Source organism: Vespa mandarinia, chromosome 7, assembly GCF_050613455.1.
Source record: "Vespa mandarinia isolate Hongniang chromosome 7, ASM5061345v1, whole genome shotgun sequence".
Taxonomy (NCBI): domain Eukaryota; kingdom Metazoa; phylum Arthropoda; class Insecta; order Hymenoptera; family Vespidae; genus Vespa; species Vespa mandarinia.
In genome coordinates this window covers 7,188,611-7,212,826 of record NC_140816.1, presented here as the reverse complement: position 1 = coordinate 7,212,826, position 24,216 = coordinate 7,188,611, and the positions used below count along the sequence as shown (strand labels likewise).

The 24,216-nt window shown below is 26.1% G+C and overlaps 1 protein-coding gene across 4 annotated transcripts in view; it reads right to left on the bottom strand.

The window, feature by feature from the left end:
• The window catches only part of Ptr (patched domain-containing protein), a 59,974-nt gene that overhangs the window by 23,785 nt on the left and 11,973 nt on the right, over positions 1–24,216 (bottom strand). The window lies entirely within an intron of this gene.

Here is a 24,216-nt window from a genome sequence, read left to right as displayed (position 1 = left end):
GATTTTCCAATGGCTTATAACGATATACATGATACGTGGCATATACGAGTCATACGAATGAAATTATCATTCAATGACACGAGTCATGATTTGCAGGTGTCGACTGTCGATGATACGCATGATCTGTTACTACAATCATCCGGACACATAATAATAAAATCCTTCGTTGTATAGATACGTACCTACTTACATATACATATACATATATGACGTCAGAAAATCACCGACTACACGTGGCTTAACTTTAGTGAAAGAGACAAAGAGAGAGATAGAAAAAGAGAGAAAGAGAGAGACCTAAATACATTTTCTAATAGATCCTTGATTGTCGATAACAATTGTTTAAGAATTCGATTGGAAATCATTTAATCTTTTAATTTTTTTTTTCCTTTTTTCTTTTTTATTTTTTTTATTTTTTTTTTTTTTTTTTTTTTTTTTTTTTTTTTTTTTTTTTCTTAAACATATGTAATCATACGAAATCATTATATAAATCGTGTAAATCGTGTAAATCGTGTAAATCGTGTAAATCGTGTAAATGAATTTTTTCCTTCGAACGCATAGACAAAAAATGTAATACATTGATTAAAGATACTTATCAACATATATATATATGTTTTTTTAATATTATAAAAAAATTATAACAAATGTAATAGATATATATGATAGATATAAACAAAAAAAAAAAAAAAAAGAAAGAAAAGAAAAAAAACTAAATCTAAACATTTTCTCCCACGTATTTATTATAATAAATTATATTTTCCAATGTCATTCAACGATACATTATGATTGTATCGAGAATAATTGTTTTCCAAGGTATACCAAGTACGTACGTGATATATATATATATATATATATACATATTTTTTTTTTTGAGGATATCCAAAAGAAAAAGAAAAAGAAAATAAAAAAAAGAAAAGAAAAATTGTCGAAAGATTTCTTATATTACATATTTATCATTGTCCAATTGATGTCGATTCTTTCTAAAAAAAAAAAAAAATATTATTTCGAAACAATCGCGAAGCGGTCAGAAGATAATCGTGGCAAAAAAAAAAAAAAAAGAAAAAAAAAGAAGAAAGAAAAAACGAAAAGAGAAAAAATATAGAAAAAACAAGGAGGGATAAAGAAGGTGTGCATTATTTCGAGATTTTAAGAGTATATATAACGATTTGAAGTTATTAACATGACATTTTACGATGAACTCTATAATAATGATAGAGCAACAGAGGAAAAGAAAAAGAGTGAGAGAGAAAGAGAAAGAGAGAGAGAGAGAGAGAGAGAGAGAGAGAGAGAAAATAAATAAATGGTGTCTTTATTTTCTTGATCTTGCACCACTACGATCGTTTCTCTTTGCATGCTAATGCAAAGAGAATGATCGCAAGAGTGCAAGAAGGCATTGCCATTCGACGACAACGACGACGAGGACGACGACGACAATGAAGTAGTATAACCGTTCGTTCAAGTCGACAAACACAGTAAAAAAAAAAAAAAAAAAAAAAAAAAATAACTAGACAAGCTTCGTAAGGAGAGATAGATAGATAGATAGTGATAGAAAGAGAAAGAGAGAAATGTCGAATGCGATTATCGACGTCTAATCGTTCAAGGTTGCATTATCATTAAAATTAAAAAAAAAAAAAAAGAAAATACGTTGAACGAGAAAACAATTTTTTTTTCTTTCCTTTTCTTTTTAACGAGTAAAAAGAAAATATCTCTACGGAATAATATTTTGAAGATTCGTATGGACTTTGATAAAAAGAAAAAAAAAAAAAAACAAAAACAAAAAAAATCTTTTCCTAGAATATTACATCGTTTCGTTCGAATAACAATTTTTATATATTTATATTATATAATTATAATTTAATTAATATAATTACATAATATCACATACATATGTATATATAATGTATAATTATATTATTTATATTTTCTATATATTTGTATATATATATATATATATATATATATATATATATATATATTATCATATATGTAATATTATATGTAGATACTACGAAGGATTTATTTGTTTTTATTTTTCTCAAATAATAGTCATGGCTCGAGCACTCTAATTACGTGGAATTAATTACCGAGAGAGTATCTATTTACTTTCTATTACTATTTTTTTTATAAACCTTTTACTCTATTCTCTCTCTCTCTCTCTCTCTCTCTCTCTCTCTCTTTTTCTCTCTCTTTTTCCTTTCTCATTGCACTAACAGCACTTTATGAAACGGAACTAAACGAAATGAAACGAATGGAAGTGCATACTTACTTCACGCTCGTTAAATATACATAAATTTCGTATCTAAATAAAAGATTACATTATGTATTATATGTATACACTATGTATTACATATATATATATATATATATATATATATATATATATCCTATTTATCCGTTGGAGAAGCTAAACTATGTATATAAATACATATATACATGTCTATATATATATATATAAGCAAAAATTAAAATAAATATAAGTATATATGTATATATTTATGTAAACATACACACATACACACACACACACACATGGGCGCGCACACATATTAATATATAATGTACATGGATAAATAAAAAAAATTATTATAGAAATAAACTCACGCCTTGTTAAATTATGGTAAGATTTAATGTCACGTTATTTATACGTTTCTCAATTTTTTCTTGAACTTTTCCGATCGACATTTCGAATTATCAATTTGAAAGAACAGACTCTGGTAATCTTTAAGAAAATCTTTAACAAGAAAATTACTAGTACTGTTATAAGATAATCATCGTTTGAAGGCACATTGAACATATTCTCATCGGAGTGTCTAACCAACTATTCGATTTCTTTCAATCTTCTTGAAAGAAACAAAGAAGTAAAAGAGAAAATAATAATAACAATAATAACAATAATAACAATAATAATAAACAATACAACGTTATTTTTATATAATAAATTTTCAACGTATAAAATATTATTGGCCACCAGTCTTGAAAATATAATAAATAAACGATCCATTGTAAAAAATGAACCGTAATAAAAAATTCACGATTAAAATAAATTGCAACTATCGGTTACTAATAAAAAAAAAAAAAAAAAATTGGGAAAAAAGCAAACAAGCAAACAATTAAAAATAATCCAACACATCTTTCGGACGATAGAGAGAATTTCATGAGTGGAATAAATTGCAGGCTGTTGATGGAGAAAAAAGAAAAAAGAAGAAAAAATAAAGAAGTAGAAGAAGAAGGAAAGAAAGAAAAGAAGAAAAAGAAAATAATCATCGTACAAAGAATTATAAACAATCCAATGTCATTTACGTAATGAAAAAAAAAATTCACGGGAACAAAGTAAACGTTGCTACGGTTTTAAGAGAGAAATATTATAAAAAAAAAAAAGAATTATGAGTCTACGTGCAAACTAACGCCACCATTTTCATAATGAATCTAACGAACTGAAATTAATCCGTCTCTTTCGAAAAAAAAAAAAGGAAAAAAGAGACCAAAAAAAAAGAAGAAAAAAAGAAAGGAAACAAAAAAAAATATATATATATATATACATAACTCGGAGAAAAAAAAAAAGAGGGAGAAAAGGCATGAAAAAAAAAAAAAAAAAGAAAAAGAATTGATTAAACATTTGATATATATAACAAATCGACGAAATGATAGATATAGATCGACAATCGTTCCTATGTACAACGATATTATTACTTAAAGGCAGACGAGCTTGACACTAAAGATACAATTTATGGCTTTAATGATGGCAATGGCAAGCTTCCGCTCTATCAAACGTACCCTTCCTGGACGACGCTCGATAACACACACACACACACACACACACACATACACACACTCCCTGAATGTTGTTCTCTTTCTTCTTTCAACGACTTAGAGGTGATATCTATTTTTGATCTATGACCAATACGATAATACAAACGAACAAATAAGCAAAGAAAAGAAAATGAAAAAAAAAAAAAAAAAAAAAAAAGAAAAAAAAATAAGAAAAAAAAAGCAAATAAAAGAAAGATATATTTTTATTCATACTCGTACTTTGTTCAATGACGCTAAGTTGTAATACTTCTTCTTCTTCTTCTTCTTCTTCTTTTTTTTTCTTTCTTTCTTTCTTTCTTTCTTTCTTTTTTTTCTCTTTTTTTTTTCCTATAGTAATGACCTAATTGAAAGAAGATACTTAAGATACTATCGACAATAATATGAATAAATCTAACGACAATCGATTGCATTTAGATGGAACGTATAAATATTCAAACAATAATTAACGGAATCAAATATGATAGATACCATTGTAATATATCTTTCGAATTAATTATGAAATCGTTTAAAAAAAAAAAAGAGAAAAAAAAAATAAATATATATATGTAATTCAATCATTTTTATTTTTCCTTCAAGATTTATTTTAGATTTTTCAGATATCATTGTAGATTTCTGAAGTCTCGCGAGTTAATTTTTTCCAAGCTTTTCGACGATTTGAAAAAACAAAAAAAAAAGAAAAAAAAAAGAAAAAAAGAAAGAAGAAAAGAAAATCTAACCTACAAAATTTTGGGTAAAGTGTCATTGATTTTAACTTTTTTATTTTTCTTTTTTTTTTTTTTATATTTATATCATTGGACTAGTTTTATACTCGAACGAGTGCTTAACAATTCATAATATCAATTATATTATATTAACGATATGAAATAATATTAATTTCTCCGTTTCAAAATTCAAATTAAATGATCATTGAAATTTGCTATATAAAAAAAATTGTAAAGAAATAATCAAAATTTTATAAATCATATCGTCAATATTATTGTCCAATAGAAATGAAGGATAAAAAATCATTGAAAGGTTAAAAGACAAGGAGAATTGGTGAAGAGAGGGAGAGAGAGAGAGAAAGAGAGGGGGGGAGGGGAAGATTTAATGACGACAACTTAGGGGAGAATGAAGGGTAAACAGAAAGTTTAAGGATATCTTTCGATTTAATTCAAGAGACAAAACAGATAAAAATAAAAAATATATATGTAACAAAATATTTTGATCGAATTTGAAATTAATTGAAGTGATACTGCGTTAAAAATTCGATGATAAAAGAATTCGATTGACGAAAGAAAGAAAAAAAAAAAAAAAAAAAAAAGAAAAAAAAGACAAGATCAAATAAGATGAACGAGCAAAGTCCGATCTCTAAGAGAGATGGAAGATGTTTAAGTGTTATTAAGCTATAATATAATGATATAACAGTTTCACTGCTAAAACAAGAATAATAAAAATGTCGACGGACTTGACCCAGATTTATTAACGATTACGTGATCGGTGTATAAAACATTACAATAGGATTATCGTTGACTGTTAATTCGATACTGACAATGACAGTGAGAGAGAGAGAGAGAGAAAGAAAGAGAAAGAGAAAAAGGGAGAGAGATCACGCCGAGATGATGACTGACTTAAAAATTCGTCGAATGACACGACGAACGACATGATCTGATTTATTATTTCTCGTTTTATAAATTTTCTTTTCCTTTAAATCGCAAAAATCATTATACTCAAATATCTCTATGATTTAAATAATTAACAAAGGATATATATCATTGGAACTTGAAGAGAATAAAAGGATAACAAAAAATAAATCATCAATTATTGCGCATTATTAATCAATAAAAATATAAAACCGCAGTGGCGATTTTATTCGTCGTTATTTTTTGAATTTTGTAAAAATCTATATTTCTATTTCTCTTTTTTTTTTTTCTTCTTTTTCTTTTCATTTTTATTCATTCATTTATTTATTTATTTATTTTTCTTTTTTTTCTTCATTATACATTTCAATAAGGAAGAAAAATTTTTTTCGTATATTTTTATGAGAACTTAAATAGAAAAAAAAAAAAAAATATATATATATATATAGCTGAAACAATGATTGTTGTTAAATAAATCCTTTGATATTAGCTTGTTGATGGGATCGTTAGTTAAAAATAACAATCGTCTCTTTCGCCAAGTTACGAATTCTACTTGCATTTTCAAACATGACACGTGATTATCTCAACAAAATATCATTGTATAAATACAATCGATGTTTCGTAATAACTATTATATATACATATATATATATATATATATATATATATATATAAATATATATACATAGGTATATAGAGTATTATTCTATCTCCTGATGTAATGATACGTTAATTACGATAAATCATCTTTCATAAGTGTTAAATAAATAACAGAACTTGTAATTGGAGGAAGTACGTGATAAAAAAAAAAAAAAAAAAAAATAAAGAATTTCAATTTAATATTTCCTATAAATTGTTATCCTCACGAACAATAAAACAATAAGAACAATAAGTTCGGACACACGTTATATACGTTTTTCTCTCTTTTTTCTATTTATTTATTTATTTATTTTTTTATCTATTTTTCAAAGCAAACAAAAGAAGAGATAAAAATTACCAGAAAATCATTCGCGATTGCAATGAAATTTATATTTCAATTCTTTTTTTTGTTTGGTTTTGTTTTGTTTCACTTCCTACTCTATTCGTTCTTTTTTTCTTTATTTTATGAACAATAAGATAATAAGAACGAGCTCGAACGCGATATCTTTTCTCTCTCTTTCTCTCTCTTTCTCTCTCTCTCTCTCTCTCTTTTTATTATATTTTTGTCTTTGATAGGACAAATACTAGAGATAAAAATTAAACGCAAGATCCTTATCGATACCAGAGGAAAATTTCGATCTCAACAATTTTTTGTTTCCTTTTTTCAACTTGTTACTCAGATCATTTTGTTTCTACCTTATTTATATTTTTTTTTCTCTATTCTACGACAAAATAATAATAATAATAATAATAATAATAATAATAATAATAATAATAATAATAATAATAATAATAATAAATATGATATTTTACAATGGAACAAAAGAGGAAGAAAAATATTTAAGGGACGACGACAATGACGATGACAATGATGATGATGGCGATGACGATGACGATGACGATGACGATGATAACGATGAAAAAGATCTTGATCGATATATGAAAGAAATTCGATATATGGATTAGGGTTACAAAAGTAAAGTAAAAGAACCTACTCAAATTGCAGGCTCTGTTTTTATACCCCTCATAAGGAAATAGGAACCACGTGGCTATTGTTCTAAGACAATAGACTATACTAAGAAGAATATTGCGCCCCTATGTAGGCTCATATAACTTTTTAAGATGATGCGCCATCCTCTATGCCAATTTTAACCCTTGAAATAATAATTAAAAAAAAAAAAATAAATAAAAATCTTATAATGATATGATGATCATAATAATAATAATAATAATTATTATTATTATTATTAATTAATTTTAATAAAAAAAATTTGCCTATACTCGTTCAATAACAAATACATAAATAAAAATTCAAAAAAAAAAAATATATATATATATATTTTTATAACATATAATATATAAAATAATATAAAAAAATAATAATATAAAATATAAAATAATATAAAATATAATATAATATAATATAATATAAAATAATATAAAATAAATAATATAAAATAATATAAAAAAATATATATATATATTTTTGTAACATATATATATATATATATATATATATATATATGTTACATATATACATATTTTATATATAGTATTATTTAGATAATATATATAGCACGAATAAAATATATACATTATATTATATAAAATATATACAATATATACATATATTAAAAAAAAACTTCTGAATCAATGGTGATCAATTTAATCGATCCGCATATATCTTTTATCCAAATTTATTCCGATTGACTAATGATCATATATATTATGTATAACATAAAGTATAATAGTAAAAGTTAAATTACGTCGAACTAAAACTGAAACTGTCTATGAATATATATAATTAATAAAGAAAAACATAAATATAAATAAGATCATTATCGCATATATATATATATATATATATATATATATATATATATATATATATATTATATCTGCGTAAAATTTATAATCCTGACGAAATTATTAATTAATCGTGTCTATGAATGAGATAATTATTGAAATATCGATTTATTTCTATAAACATGTTTGAATATCATTCTCGTTCGAACGAAATAATTAACTAATTCAATCTTTCGAAGTTGTTTTCATTAACCGATAAAATATTTGTTTCCGACATTGAATTAAAATGTACGTCTTTCTAAATTCGTTTCTATTCCCTTACCAAGAATTATTCTTTAAATAACATCGTAATAATGTATTAATATATTCGTAATATTTCAGCAATATCTTACGATTTATTTTTATGTAGTATCTTTTGGTCTCTGTATAAAAAAAGAAAAAAAGAAAAAAAAAAGAAAAAAAAAAAAAGAGAAAGAAAAACAAAAAAAAAAGGGGGGAATTTATCTCCATTCATTTTAACAGAAAACAACCTTATTAAAATACGAATATTATCTCGTCTACTAAGAATTCTTTACAAGCAATTCTATATAAATCTTAAGGATAGATATATACGATGATCATAATGATAATAATAATTATACAATAATATAAATCAATGATATTATCAAGAGGATCTTTTTAGAATTTTAATTCTATCATATTTAATGTTACATAATGTGAATATTAATATATGTCGTATTTCTTAAAATGACAACATATATTGAATATCAATCACTTGTGCTTTCGTAATTTTGTTTAAAAAAAAAAATTAAATAACTAACGAGGAATTAATTTTTAATGTGACATTCTCTCTTTACCTATCCATTTATCTATAAATAAATATTCACGTATAATATAATATTATGAAATTTGTAATATATATATATAAATAAATAAATAAAAAAAAATATATATATATATGTAAAAATATTTTTATATTATTATTCTTATCTATAATGCTTATTATCCTACATATTATATATATATATATATATATATATACAAGCACACACGCACGCAAATTAAATGAAAAAAAAAAAAGAAAAAAGAAAAAAGAAAAATAAAAATCATTTACTCGTTTCCTTTCTTTTCATTTCTTCTCTTTTCAGAAAATTATACTATATATATATATATATATATATATATATATATTTTTTTTTTTTCTTTTATTTTTCATGGAGAAAGTTTATTCGGAGTGGTCATTGGGTAACGAAGAAGTCACGGAACATGTTTTATTAGATTCGAGTTAACCGATTGAATAACATCCTCGCGTGTGTTCCATTCTTTATGTCTCTCTCTCTCTCTCTCTCTCTCTCTCTCTCTCTCTCTCTCTCTCTCTCTCTCTCTCTCTCTCTCCTTTTCGTTGAATGACCCAACTTTATTTCTCGACATTTGTCTTTTTCTCTCTCTCTCTTCCCCTCTTTATCTCTCTCTCTCTCTCTCTCTCGCTCTCTCGCTCTATATATATATATATATTCACATATGTATGTACATAAAGAATATATAAACATGCTCTGACCTCTCAACTCATACAAGAGATGTTTTATCTCTACTCTCGATCGAACGAGTATATCATATATACGTATGTATGTAATATATTCGTATGTATACGTGTCTACGTATAATTCTATGTAATTGGAACAATAGAAATTTTATCGGACATATGGAGGACAATAAATAAATGATAAATAAAATTTTGATATAATAAATATCGCCAATTGGAACTTTCATTTATTGCTAGAAATTTAATTTCACGATTTAAATATGATCGATAATTTTTAACGACACCATAAAAATGATCAAACACACGATATCGATTTCGGCTCGTCGAGATAAATAATATTGGAATTGGCAATAGTGAGTTTATAAATTATAAAAAAAAAAAAAAAAAAAAAAATATATATATATATATATAACAAGAGAAAAGGATAATAAAATATATTCTGAAAATTTTCATTCATTGCTCATTCTGTCAATCGAGTATTAAAAATTGTGAACGATTTTGGAATTGTGACAAAAATTGAACAAACTTAATAGCTTACTATAGTTACTATTATACTACCGTATTATTTATTGCGATAAAAAATATTAAAAATTCCGATATCGATTAATGACCAAGATAATAAATTTCAATTGTTATCGTTGTTAAAAGAAAAAAAAAAAAAAAAAGAAAAAAAAAAAGAGAGAGAGAAAAAAAAATACCTGATAAAAAAGAGAATAAAAGAAAAAAGAACAAAGAAAAAAAAAGAACAGGAAGAAAGGAGAATAAAAAATTCACGAGTGGGAGGATCGTCGAGTTGTCGATTTTATCCCGGAAATATTATATCGCTCTTATTATAGCTAATATGCATGGAAAAAGAAAGAAAAAAAAAAGAAAGAAAAGAAAAGGAAAGGAAAGAAAAAGAGAGGAAGAAGAAAGAAAGGAAAGGAAGAGAGAGAGAGAGAGAGAGAGAGAGAGAAAAGGAGAGAAAGAGAGAGAGAGAGAAAAGGAAAGAGAGAGAGAGAGAGAGAAAAGGAGAGAGAGAGAGAGAAAAGGAGAGAGAGAGAGAAAAGAAGAGAGAAAGAGAGAGAAAAGGAGAGAGAGAGAGAGAGAGAGAGAGAGAGAGAGAGAGAGAAGGATAGATAGTGATGAGGAGGTGGAGGTGATATAGGAAATGGAGGAGGCTGATGAAAAGGAGGAGAGATTCAGAGGAGATCGAAGTGCAACATGTCGAAAGGCCACGGTAGCAGATTGATATCTCCAGGTCACGAGGACAAGCACGTTCACCAGCCAATAGCACTCGACCTTACGATCCCCTGCCAATCACCATCGACTAGAGACTTCCGCTCGAGCACGCGATCCACATTCTAATCTTTCGCAAGCGAGCCAGAAAATTTGGAATATATATTTTTTTTTTCTTTTTTTTTTCTCCCATCTTCCTTTCCGACCTATTCCTATTCCTATTCCTCTACTTCCTTCTCCTCTTCCTCCTCCTCCTCTTCCTCCTCCTCGCCCTCCTCCTTTTCTTCCCTTTTTACTCTTTTATCTATTTCACTCTATCTTTCTCTTCGTCCCAATTTTTACAATTATTGTCACATATAATCTTTCATTTCTTCTTCTTTCCTCTTTTTCACAATTATTTCATTATTATTTCATTATTATGGATTTATCAATCCAGCCTCGTAATGTAGTTCCATCGATCTATTGTTTCTTTTCTATTCATTTTCTTTGCACTTTCCTTCCTTTTCATTTATCTTTTTTGTTTTGTGTTTATTATTATTATTATTATTATATCGCGTTAATAAAACCAAGAATAAGATTTCTAGATAGATATTTTTTAATTACTCTTTGGACAGGAAAATTGTATTTATTTGTGTTGACCATTAATGGACCTTGTGCAGCATATATATATATATATATTTTATATATTTATATATTTATAATTAATTTATATATATATATATATATAAATTAATTTCTTTTATTATTAATTTATATATATATATATAAAAATTAATTTCTAAACAAATAATATTAGTGACAAGTTTGATTAACAATTTGATTAACAATATTTTTTTGCGATATTTTATATATTAATAAACAATAATACACGATAATGTATAATTGTTGAACTTTTGAATAATGACTCTTACTAGAGAAACAAAACAACAAAAAAATCAATACGAAAGTAAAATGAAAAAAAAAAAAATGCGAATCCTATGTCGTCGAAAGAAATGATCGACCATAACGATACCGATAACGATAACGATTACGATAAGAAGACGAAATAGAAGAAGAAGAAGGACGAATGTACGATCGATTGCAAGTGGATTAGAAATGCAAGACGCGACACTGGCTCATGTTCGACGAGCGGAATTTCAAACCACCTTCAATTTCACTTGTCGATGACGACAACGTCCTCCAAGTTCGTTGCTCGTGAAAATCCTACGTAATAATCTATAAGACAGAGAGATAGATAGATAGATAGATAGATAGATAGATAGAGAGAGAGAGAGAGAGAGAGAGAGAGAGAATATAATAAAAAAATTAAGAAATTCAAAAAATTTAGAATTAATATAGAATATAACAAATCAGTTGCATTGACTTGTATGTAATTAATTGTACGCTTAAAAAAAAAAAGAAAAAAAGGAAAGTTGAGAAAATGAAAAAAAATTTTTTTTCCTGTATAACTTACATTGAAAACAAAAAAAAAAGAAAAGAAAGAAGCATGTTTTGAAATAAATTGAATTAGAATTTTTTTTTTTTTCTTTTTTTTTTTTTTGAATAAATTAAATAAAAGCGAGAAAAAAATGTTCTTTCTATAAATTAAATTGAATGCATGTATATAAAAAAAAAAAAAAAAGAAAGAAAAAACATCAAAAAAGATCATAGAAAATAAGATAGAATGAAATATCTTATTTCGCAAATAAATGATAAAAATTCTTGCGTTATTAACTTTGTCTTGTATGAACGAAAAAAAAAAAAAAAAAAAAAAAAAGAAAAGAAAAAGAAAAAAAAAAAATTCTCGCGCATCTTCATTTTAATTATTTACATATATACATCATACATGTGTAAGCTTTTAATGATACAAAACCATGTAATATAAATAGCAAAGCTATATATAATTATACGATGTAATAATAATAACAATCCTAACGATGACGATGATAAAAAATAAAAATTCAACTAAGATGTTCATAGACCTAAGACGCCCTTGGGAATGATCGTAAAGTTTTAGATTTGTTAGAGAGACATATGTAAGTATCACTGTTGATAGTAATTTTTCTTTTTTCTTTTTCTTTTTTTCCTTCTCTTTTTTTTCCTCCTTCTCGTGACGTCGACAGTTAGTAAGAGCAGGCCGACCTCGTTCCAAAGACCATAATTCACCTGTCTAAGATTGCAAGACATACACACACACATACACACACATATACACAAACACATACATATATATACATATATATATGTTTATATTTATACATATATATATATATATATATATATATATATATATAAATTAAGCTTGTACTTTGCATATACTCTACCATGTGTTATAACTTCTGGTTATATACATACATACATACATATATATATATATATATATATATATATATATATACATGTAAATAAATATATATCGATTATTGGAAACTTATGGGCTTAGATGATTTAAAGATTGAAGAGAAGTGAGAAAAAAGAAAAAAAGAAAGAAAAGGAAGAAATATTCTTTAAATCGTTATAGGGCCCCATCGAACATATATACTAAATACGTGTGTATATATACATGTACGTATGAATATGCACGTATGTATGTGTATTTATGTATATATGTATGTATGTATGTGAAATTTAATAATCGGGAAAAGAAAAAAGAAAAAGAAAGGAAAAGAATAAAAATAAAAAAAATAAAAAAATAATAATCTTTTCCTATTTGAATTGTTATAGACTCCATTTAATATACATATCTATGTACGTATGTACCGTACTTATGTACTGTACATAACGTATATAGTACGTGGAATCGATCGAAATCGTCGTCGTGCTATGACTCGTTAAAGTCTACGCGATTCGTTTCTTTCATTACTTAACTCTATTTCAATCTCTTATCGTGTTACGTTAATGTAATATCAATGAGCATAGCGTATAAAGTAACGTCGACGCCAATAATGTTCAAACGTCTTTTAAAACATAATCCTATTATTAGAATGAACATAGTTAATACCTCGCCGATCATTTGGACAATTAAATTAGGGAGAAAAAAAAGGAAAAAAAAAAAAATAAAAAAAAAACAGAAAAAAATTTTCCAATCTAATCTACGAACTTGCGGCATATTAGATTTTCTTGAGAAAAATTTTCGTAAACCGAAAATGTACTATTATTTTCCTAAGTTCCATTGAGAACAAACAAGATGACAGAAAGAAAAAAATGTAAAGAAAGTACGAGTAAAATTGTCTGAATAAAGAAAATAACAAGTACATCTAATATCTCTATGTTAACGTTAGAAGGGATCATAGGTAGTTTTGAAAGAACGATGTAGTTTCTCAAGGAGAGTGAGAGGGGGGAGGGGGGAAGGGGAAAAAAAAGAAGAAAAAGAAATCTAAAGAAATATCCAAAAGAAAAGTCTAATGAAAGAATTTCAATTAACGTGTGCATAAATAATTATAAATTTAATTTGCAAATACAATTGTGCTTATGGGATTAAAATAAAAATTGTTATGTCGATTGGAAGATTAAAACAACAAAAAAAAAAAAAAAAAAAAAAAAAAAAAAAAAAAAAAAAAAAAGAAAAGCTTTCAATTGGAAAATTCTTAATAATTGACGAATAACGATTAAGAGAATTGATTCGATCATCTTTTTTTCTCTTTTCTTTTTTTTCTTCTTTAATGTAAAATTCCATTGGGAAAAATATCGAAATAAAAAATTCAAATATTTCGAAGAAGCCACATTTAAAGTTTCGAAGAAAAATCGAAAGAAAATATCCGATGAAAAATTTCAAGAAAAATCTGAAGAAAAATCTGAAGGAATAAAGATCTAGGTACAGAAAAAAAAAAAAAGGGGACAGACAGACAGAGAGACTGATAGACAGACAGGGAGAGAAAGAGAGAGGGAGAGAGAGAGAGAGAGAGAGAGAGAGAGAAAACTAAAAAAAAAGAGAAAGAAAGGCAAAAAAATAGAAGGAGATGGAGAGTTAGAAAGCTAAAAAGAGAAAGACAGAGAGAGAGAGAGAGAGAGAGAGAAAAATCAGGATAAAGATCTGTTGGAAGATGTTGCAGAAGGAAGGGTGAAAGGAAGGAAGGAAGGATCGATGGACCTCGAGATTTTCTTGGAATGCAAGGTATTAGCTTCTTCGGAAAAAGCAGGTCGTCTTTTAGCTTTTAAACTGAGAAAAGAGATGAAGGAAAAAGGAAAGAGGGTGGAGGGTAAAAAAGAGAAGAAATAAAAATGTTGACCTGAGCAACGACGACGACGACGACGACGATAACGAAGCCAAGAAGGACGAAGAGGACGAAGAGAACGAGGGAGTAGGAGGTATAGGAGAAGGAAAAAAGAGGAGGAGGAGGAGGGTGCTTGGCTCGTAGCCGAGAACTCAGGTATATGAAAAACATCGCTTAAAGGAAAAAAGGAAAACGAACCTCTACAAAAATTGACCCACCTCCTTCATTTGATATTTTTATCTTTGCAAAAACATCCAATCGTTTTTTCTATTTTTTTTTTTTTTTTTTTTACGTTATTTACTTTGGAATAACGATATGAAATATTATGTATATATTATTTTTTGAGTGAGAGAGAGAGAGAGAGAGAGAGAGAGAGAGAGAGAGAGAAAGAAAGAGAGTCAACGGAAGGAAATTTTACTTTTTTATTTCTGTTTTGTTAAAGAAGATGAATAAGAAGAAGAAAAGGAAAAGGAAAGAATATGGAACGAAAATGAAAAACAAACTAAAAAGTTCTTGTTTAAAACGTTTGTTAAATATTATTATTATTATTATTATTATTGTTACTATTATTATTATTATTATTATTATGTATACGTTTATAAAGATATAACGAGGAAGGGAACGAATTAATTTTATATATTGTATAATTAATATTATTCAATGTTATTTGTAATAGTAAATAAATAACCAAAAAAAAAAAAAAGGTAAAAGAAGGGGGGGAAAAAAAAAGATTAAAAATAAAAATATAACGAAGTATATATAAAAGTAAATGAAAGATAAAAAGTAATAAATTGTAATGTACCAAAATAGTAAGATAATTAATAGAATTTAATACATATTATTATACATATACATATATATTAATTATTATGTATTATATATTAAATATTATATCATACGTATAATACCTTATTCGTACAATATAATAATAATAATAATAATAATAATAATAATAATAATAATATATAATATATATTTTATTTAAAATAACAGAGTTAATTTTTACAAAATATTTTCTCCCTTTTTCAATCGTATAAAATGAATTTATCGATATTACGAGAGCGTACGTACATATGTATACATATATATATACTAAGAGATAGAACTATCGTCTGTTAGATGTAGAAGTGAGTGTAATCTAGTCGAGCGTGGCCAGAATCAATTTCAGTTTGAACTTAGCGCCGTCTACAACCAGACCTGCATAAAAGTACGCATTACGTGCTTTTCTTTTTTATTTTTTTTTTTCCTTTTTTATTTTTTTTACGTACATAAAATTCCTATATAATACTGTTAAGTGCCTATCTAGTAAATGAATCCGTTAATCGGTCAGTTTACAATCTAGTATACGGGAGAGAGAGAGAGAGAGAGGAGAGAGAGAGAGAGAGAGAGAGATAGAGAGAGAGAGAAAGAGATGCAGAAAAGAACACGAAAGATATCATTATTATTATTATGTAAATTTTATCTTCGAGAAAGCGCGCGCTAAAGATATTTTTTTAAGAAGAGAAAAGTAAGAAAGAAAGAAAGAAAGAAAGAAAGAAAGAAAGAAGAAAAGATTTAAAGTGAAAAAAAAAATTAATTTCTAATATTATGATGACGATAATAATAAAATTAATTGATAGTTCCGATCATATTTTTTTTTTTTTAAATCTTTTTCTTCTCTCTCTTTCTCTCTCTCTCTCTCTCTCTCTCTCTCTCTCTCACGCATACACACTCTTTTTTCTTTTTCTTGACTCTCTACTTCTTTAAAAAGAAAGAAAGAAAGAAAAAACGGGAAAAAAGAAAAAAACACGAGAGACCAACTTTTAGATTAAATTCTCTCTATCTACCTATCTATCTACCTATCCATTTCTCTCTCTCTCTCTCTCTCTCTCTCTCTCTCTCTCTCTCTCTGTCTCTTTGTCTCTTTGTATCTCTGTTTCTCTGTCTCTCTGTCTCTTTGTCACGTAAGAAATTACAGGAAGATTTCGAGACGCAAACAGTGAAACTAAATTTTCAAATGTTCAAAGAGGGCATACAAAGTAACAAAGAGAAAAGAATTGTGTTATATTTAGAATATAATCTGTGAATCATGCGTGTTGCGTGTAAAAGAGATAAATTTCATTTCGTTTGACTTTCATTTTTTATTAATTTTACTCATAATAAAGATTTCACTGAAAAAAATCTTCGTCCCTTTTCTGTTCTTCCTTTTCCTCTTTTTTATACCCAAGAAAAAAAGGTTCTATATGTATAAAAAATATTTTTAAAAATTCAACGACATTTATTAAGAACAAAAAAGAAAAAAAGAAAAAAAAAGAAAAAAAAAGAAAATAGAAAAATAAAAAAATTTCCTCGTCTTCTAAAAAAATTAACAGATAAACATGTGTCGATCGTTACAATGGAAAAATAATTTTTTAATAATTCAAAATATTTCGAAAAAAATTATATATACGACTTTGAAAAAAAAAAAAAGAAAGTAAATAAAATAAAATATATGACATCACTTTCATGATCAAAACGAATCAAACAACTGATGAGTTTGAATTGAATTTATTTATTCTTATATATATATATATATATATATATATATATATATATATATATATATAAAATATTATTAATAATATACATATATATATATATTTCTTTATATAATATATATATATTTTTTTTAATACGTCTTATATAAAAATAATAACGAATGCACAAACACGCACGCCGATAATAAAATTAATTTCGATGTAAAATATAAATATAATGGACATATGTATATTGGAAAGAGAAAAAAATAAAAAATAAATAAATAAATAAAAACGTAACTTAGGAAGTAAGTGAAAGAGTTATAGAGACTCATTCGAAGTGAGTGCGAAAAGGAAAGTTGTTCGTTTCATCGTAGTCGTCACGTCATGTTATTTCACGTCACGTCACTTCTTCATAATGAAGCATTATGCAATTTTTAATTGTGCAAGTGTCGTGCTATCATTAATGATCATTCAAAATTAGTTTATTGATGTTGCAATATATATTTATAATACATAATCCATAGTTCGAAATTACGACAATAAAAATAATGAAGATACATGATAATGGATGTATGTAAAAGAAGAATAGTGGATGATAAGTGATTATTATAACTTAAAAAAAAAAAAAAAGAAAAAAAAAAGAAATAAAAGTTTTTCAATCTAAAACTATTTGTAAATACCAATTAGTTAATCTAATTAAAACTCTTTCTTACTCTAGAAAATAGTAAATCTTATTTAAAACGTATTAAAACCTTCTGGAGTTACGTAGATAATCGATTTACTACGAGGTAACGAGATTTAAAGTGAAATAGAAAGGCAGAGAGAAAGAAAGAGAGAGAGAGAGAGTGAGAGAGAGAGGGAGAGAAAAAAAATAAAAAAAAATATAGATGAAGAATCTCAAATAATTATCTCAAATTAAGATGAGAAAGCAATTAAACGATATAGATCGTTCTTATTCGTCTAGAGTTAAATCTTCTCATTAAAACAAATATGTATCTAATTGCAAACGTTCCGAGGACTCAACTCGACAAGGAAAATGCAATTAACAATTTACGAGAGGTATTTCGTTATAATTGAATGAAAGGTTTACTTGAAAAATTAATACAAAAATTAAATACGAAATAAGTGTAAATTTATTTATATGTATATATATATATATATTATATAATATATATATATTAAATTAATTTCTCAATGAAATTTATTATTATTTATTATAATAATAATCATTATTATTATTATTTCTAATATTTATTGTTATTAAATATTATTATTATTTTCTTTTTTATTTCGTAAAACTGCAAATAGAGCTTGTTTTATTACGAGCTTAATTATCAAAGATATAAAAGAATTCTTCTAAAAGAGGAATAATTAGTAATTTATTGTTTAAAAATCCTATCGTAAGATAAAATTGGTAACAAGGCTGAAACGTGATGAGTAAATACGAACAATACAAAGAAAAATAATAAAAAATAAAAGAAGAAAGAAGAACAGAAAAATTTTTAAAAACTACCACAAAATCAATAATAATAATAATAATAATAATAATAATAATAATAATAATAATAATAATAATAATAATAATAATAATAATAATAAAGAGAAGCGAAAACGAAGGAAATTGAAGAAATGCAAGGAAACTAAATATATGTTAACGTAATGAAAAATCTCGCTGATGAGAGTTCTCTGATGTTGTCGTGGAACGCTGACAAAGATTTATTAAGCGAGTTTATTGCACCCGTTGCCATTTAAATGAGACGCCTGAGAAACTTGTATTTACGCATGCGCATTATTACTATTGGAGTTCAATAATATTCGTAAAATGAATATACTTTAGTGAGAGCCTTGACCAACGTATTGATTATTACGTCAGCCGCGTAAATTCAAAAAATCTATTAACATCTACAATAAATGTAATATCCGCATATCCAAATAATTTAATAAAATAATTTAATCGAATCGAATAAATATCTATATAATAAATAATATTTATATTTTTAAATTCATTTTTCAATTTTATTCTCGACAATATTATTCTCGATTTCTTTATTAAATTATTATCACTTATAATTTTTCTTTACTATTAGATCGTTTTTCATTACAATTAGATCGTCTTTTAATTTAATTTTTGTAATTCTCTTTTTCGCAGACAAAATCTTACAAAAAAAAAGAAAAGTCAATCAAAAAAAAAAAAAAAAAGAAAGAAGAAAAAGAAGAAGAAAAAAAAAGAAAGAAATAGAAAGATCTTCTGATTATTCGTTGAAAGTTTGCGAAAGATTTGTAGATACAAAAATAAAAGAAAAAGGAAGTATCTGATAAAGGAGAAAAAGAAAACGAAAAAAGTAAATAATAAATGAGATGAATTTCTTTGAAGAAAGTTGTATATAATTATGTTAACTCTCTATTTCCAAATATAAGAAGGAAACGAAATTCAATGCTCCGTAGATATGTGATTATAGGAAAAGAAATAGAAAGAGATGGTTAAAATCAAAAAGTGTAATTAAAAAACGAAGTAAACAAAATGTCTAGCAAACGGGATGAATTTCTTTAATATAGAAAGTTCTCGCGACGTTAACTGTCTGTAAAAAAAAAAAAAAAAAAGAAAAAAAATACAATTTCAATCGTCTCTCGAATGAATCTCGCTTGTGTGGGTTCGATGATAAAATAAAAGAGAAAAAAAAAAAAAAAGAAAGAAGACATAGTAAAGACAAAAAATGCAATTAAAAAATTTATAACAAAATGAATAAATTTTATTGGAAATAAAAAAAAAAAAAAAAAGAAAAGAAAAAAAAGTATCTCAATTATTTATAAATAAGAAGAAAATAAATTCCAGTTCTTTGGTCGAATGAACAACAACATCGGATAATTGTGCACAGAAAAGAATAAACGAGAGAAATAGAAGGATAAAAGACAAAACATGCAATTAAAAAATTAATATCGAATTAATCGAATTTCATTGATAAATAAATAACTCCTATCTCGATTATTAATAAATAAAGAAGTGATCAGATCAAATTGTTTTGTTCGAATCAATATTATCGGATTATTGTATTGAAGGATCAAAAGAATAAGAAGGAAATTAAATTCAATTATTCGATCTAATCGAGGCATCGTGTATATTTTTAAATTAAAAAAAAATTAAAAAAAATAAAAAAAAATAAAAAAAGGAAAATAAATAAATAAATAAATAAAATAAATAAATAAAAATAAGAAGCAACGACAAAAAATGAAATTAAAGAACGAATGATAAAAATAGAATGAATTTCTTCGAAAGAAAATCACGGAATTATCAACAATTATATTAATTTATAAATTAAAAGGAAGAAAAATCAATATCAATTTTTGTCTCGAAGGAAGAACGGATTAAATCTTTGGTTTGATAATAAAAGATAGAGATAAAAGAGAGAAAAAGGATAGGCATACATAAGATGTTACACAAGAGAGGAGATCTAATGGTTCATATTTAAATAGGAGGATATGTCACATACACACACACATATATATATATATATATATATATATATATGTGACATATGTATACGTGTGTGAGATAGAGATATAGAGAAGATGAAAAAGAAAGAAAGGAAACTAATATACATATCTGCGTGTGTGTATGTATACATATATATACATATTAATAGCAAAGAGAAAAGAGATCAAGACCATCGTCAGTCGTTGATATAGCAACTTCGTCGATATCGATGTCGTCGTCGTCGTCGTCGTCGTTGTCGTCGTCGTCGTCGTCGTCGTCGTCGTTGTCGTCGTCGTCGTCGTTGTCGTCGTCGTCGTCGTTGTCGTCGTCGTCGTCGTTGTTGTCGATTCCGCGTAACCGATAAATTAAACTCTCGATATCTCTTCCGGTTTGAAAGCACGCGAATCGTGAGCACAAACTACATCTTATACGTACATATGTATATACATATGTATAAGTGTGTATATGTATGTGTATGTGTATACACATGAATGTATCGTCGAGATATCGAGTTTTGAGATTGTAAGGAACCCGGTCTGGTGGAACGAACTGCAAGTCACGTAACCGGAACGCACTTTGTGTTTGTGTTATTTTCTTCTTAAAAGTGGCTCTTTGAATCTATTTAGAAAAGAGAAATGATTCGTTATCCTTCTGGATAAATTCATTTAACCAAACACTATTATCTATTAGATACAGGAAATCTTCCTTCATCTTTCATATTAATATATATATATATATATATATATATATATATATATATGTACACATACACATACACACACACACGCGCGCAAAATGCAATTAAAGAATGAATAGTAAAATTAAATGAATTACTTCGAGGTAAACTCGAACTCGAACTATTTACGAATAAAAAAAAAATACCAAATTCAATTATTTTCTCGAATCAACGTGTCGTGTGTATTTTTAAATTAAAAAAAAAAAAAAAAAAAAGAAAAAAAAACAATAAATAAATAAAAGTTCACCCATATAAAAATAATAATAATAATAATAATAATAATAATAATAATATATATATTTTTTTTCTCTCTCAAAGTATTTATCATTGCAAAAAAAAGAAAAAGAAAAGAAAAAAGAAAAAAATTGTAGAGAAAATATTTGAAGAATAAAATTGAATTAAGTGTGATAAATAGTTGTTACAATTAGAAAGAACATACGGTGAAGATCGATGATCATTGTTCTCACAAATGCTAGAAAGAGAATAAAAAAGAGAAAAGAAAAAAATAATTGAGATCTCTCAGTCAAATGAAAAACAAAAGGAAAAATAAATAAATAAATAAAAATAAAAATGAGAATAAAAGTTTTAATCAAAATCGAACGAAAAATAAATGAATTGTCCTGTTTAAAGGTGCAACGATTAAAAAATTACGGCTAAGATCGATATTGCACAATTGCAAGCGTTACGAGAAGAAAGAAAAAGAGAGAAAAGAGTGTAAAAACGAAAATATAACAAAAAGAAAAAAAAAAAGAAGAAAAAAAGAACGATCAAGAAAAAATAATTGAAATTTTCTAATAGATTTTTGTGAAGAATAAAAATGAACGGATCGTCGTACACGATTCTACGAAATAATAACTTATGGTGTGTGATTTGTCAAATGCTAATGAAAAATAGAAAAAATAGAAAGAAAAAGAAAAAAAAAAAAAGATTAATAACATTCAACAAAAAAAACTTCTTAAGATCATCTCTCTCTCCCTCTCTCTCTCTCTCTCTCTCTCTCTCTCTCTCTCTCTCTCTCTCTCTTTCTATCTATCCTTTTTCCTTCATTGCTTTTTTAATCTGGATCGATGTCACGAGCTTTATAGCATCTTGATGCTTTCAAGGGCCTCTACCTCCTCTACCACTCACATCTTCCTCCCTCTCCCCATCATCCTCCTTCCCTTGTCGTTCATCGTGTAAACTTATACGATGTTATTAAGCAACGTAAGAACATTTATCGAACCTTATACACACACACACATATATATATATACATACATACATACATACACACACACACACACACACACACACACACATACATACATACGGTGTGTCAATACACTTCGTCGAGTAAAGTGAAAGCCATTTTCAAACGTTACGACGAAGCCAACATTAAAGAATAAGAGAAAGAGAAAAAAACAACAATAACAACAATAAAAAAGAAAATTTAAAAAGTAAGATCGAATTTAATCACGTTAATCGTCTTTTTGAATTTTCACGAACATGTACGTCATTGATATGTAATATCTTTTGATCTATTAGAAAATAAAAATAACAATGTGCACAATGCCATTCCCTTTTCTTTCAATGATTTATTTAACCCAAATGTCAAGAGAACAACGATGGTGATCGTAATATTCACCTTACTTTTCTAATGACATTCTATTTCTTATTTTTCGATTCATCTAATTTTTAACTATCATATAACCAATAGAAATGACGTTATCGATGACATTTACGAGCTTTTATGTATAAAATATAACATCATAGAATTAATTCTCTTGTAAATCTTAAATTTCTTTTTCTTTTTGTTTTTTCTTTTTTTTTCTTTTTTTGTCTTTTTAGAAAATCTCGAAATAAAAATTAAATAAAACTTAAAAATAACGATATCATTTATATCATTTAACATATCTATCAATAATAAAAATATATATCGATATAATTTATATTGAATATAAAGATATAATTATGATATAATTATAATGTAGATATAAATCATACTTTTTGCTTTTCTCGTGTTTTTTTTTTTTTTTTTATTTCTTTCGCCTTTTTTTATTTTCTTTTTTTTTGTTTCTTATTTTTTCATTATTTTTTCTCTTCAAAAATTGACTACGAACGAATGATAATGATTTCGTAACGATAAAAATGGAAATAAATTTTCCACAAAAAAAAAAAAAAAGGAAAAAGGAAACAAAACATCTTTTCTAGCTTAAAAAAAGTACCGAAAAGAAGTGATCAAAAAATGACAGGAAAAAAAAATACATATATATATATATATATATATATATATATATATATATATACATATAAAATAAGAAAAGAAAAAAATAAATGAAAGGACAAGAAAACGGAAAAGAAAATGGGAAAGAAAAAAAGGAGAAAAGAAAAGAAGAGAGAAGAGGGGGAAAAAAAACAAAGAAAAAAGAAAATACATGTAAACATGTAAAAGGAAAATATTAGATTATTAAGACTCAACTAACGACGATATAACAGAGGGAGAGCTTACTATACAAGGCAGAAACTCTGGGTGATTCGTTGGTAGAACAAGCACGACGGGATAATTCCCCTCGGTGTATAACTGAGGTAACAATTTGTTACGGGGTCGTTGTTCAAACGAGTATAAACACTGACGGTTGATTGACCCGACGTCGTCGTCGTCGTCGTCGTCGTCGTCGTCGTCGTCGTCGTCGTCGTCGTCATTATCGT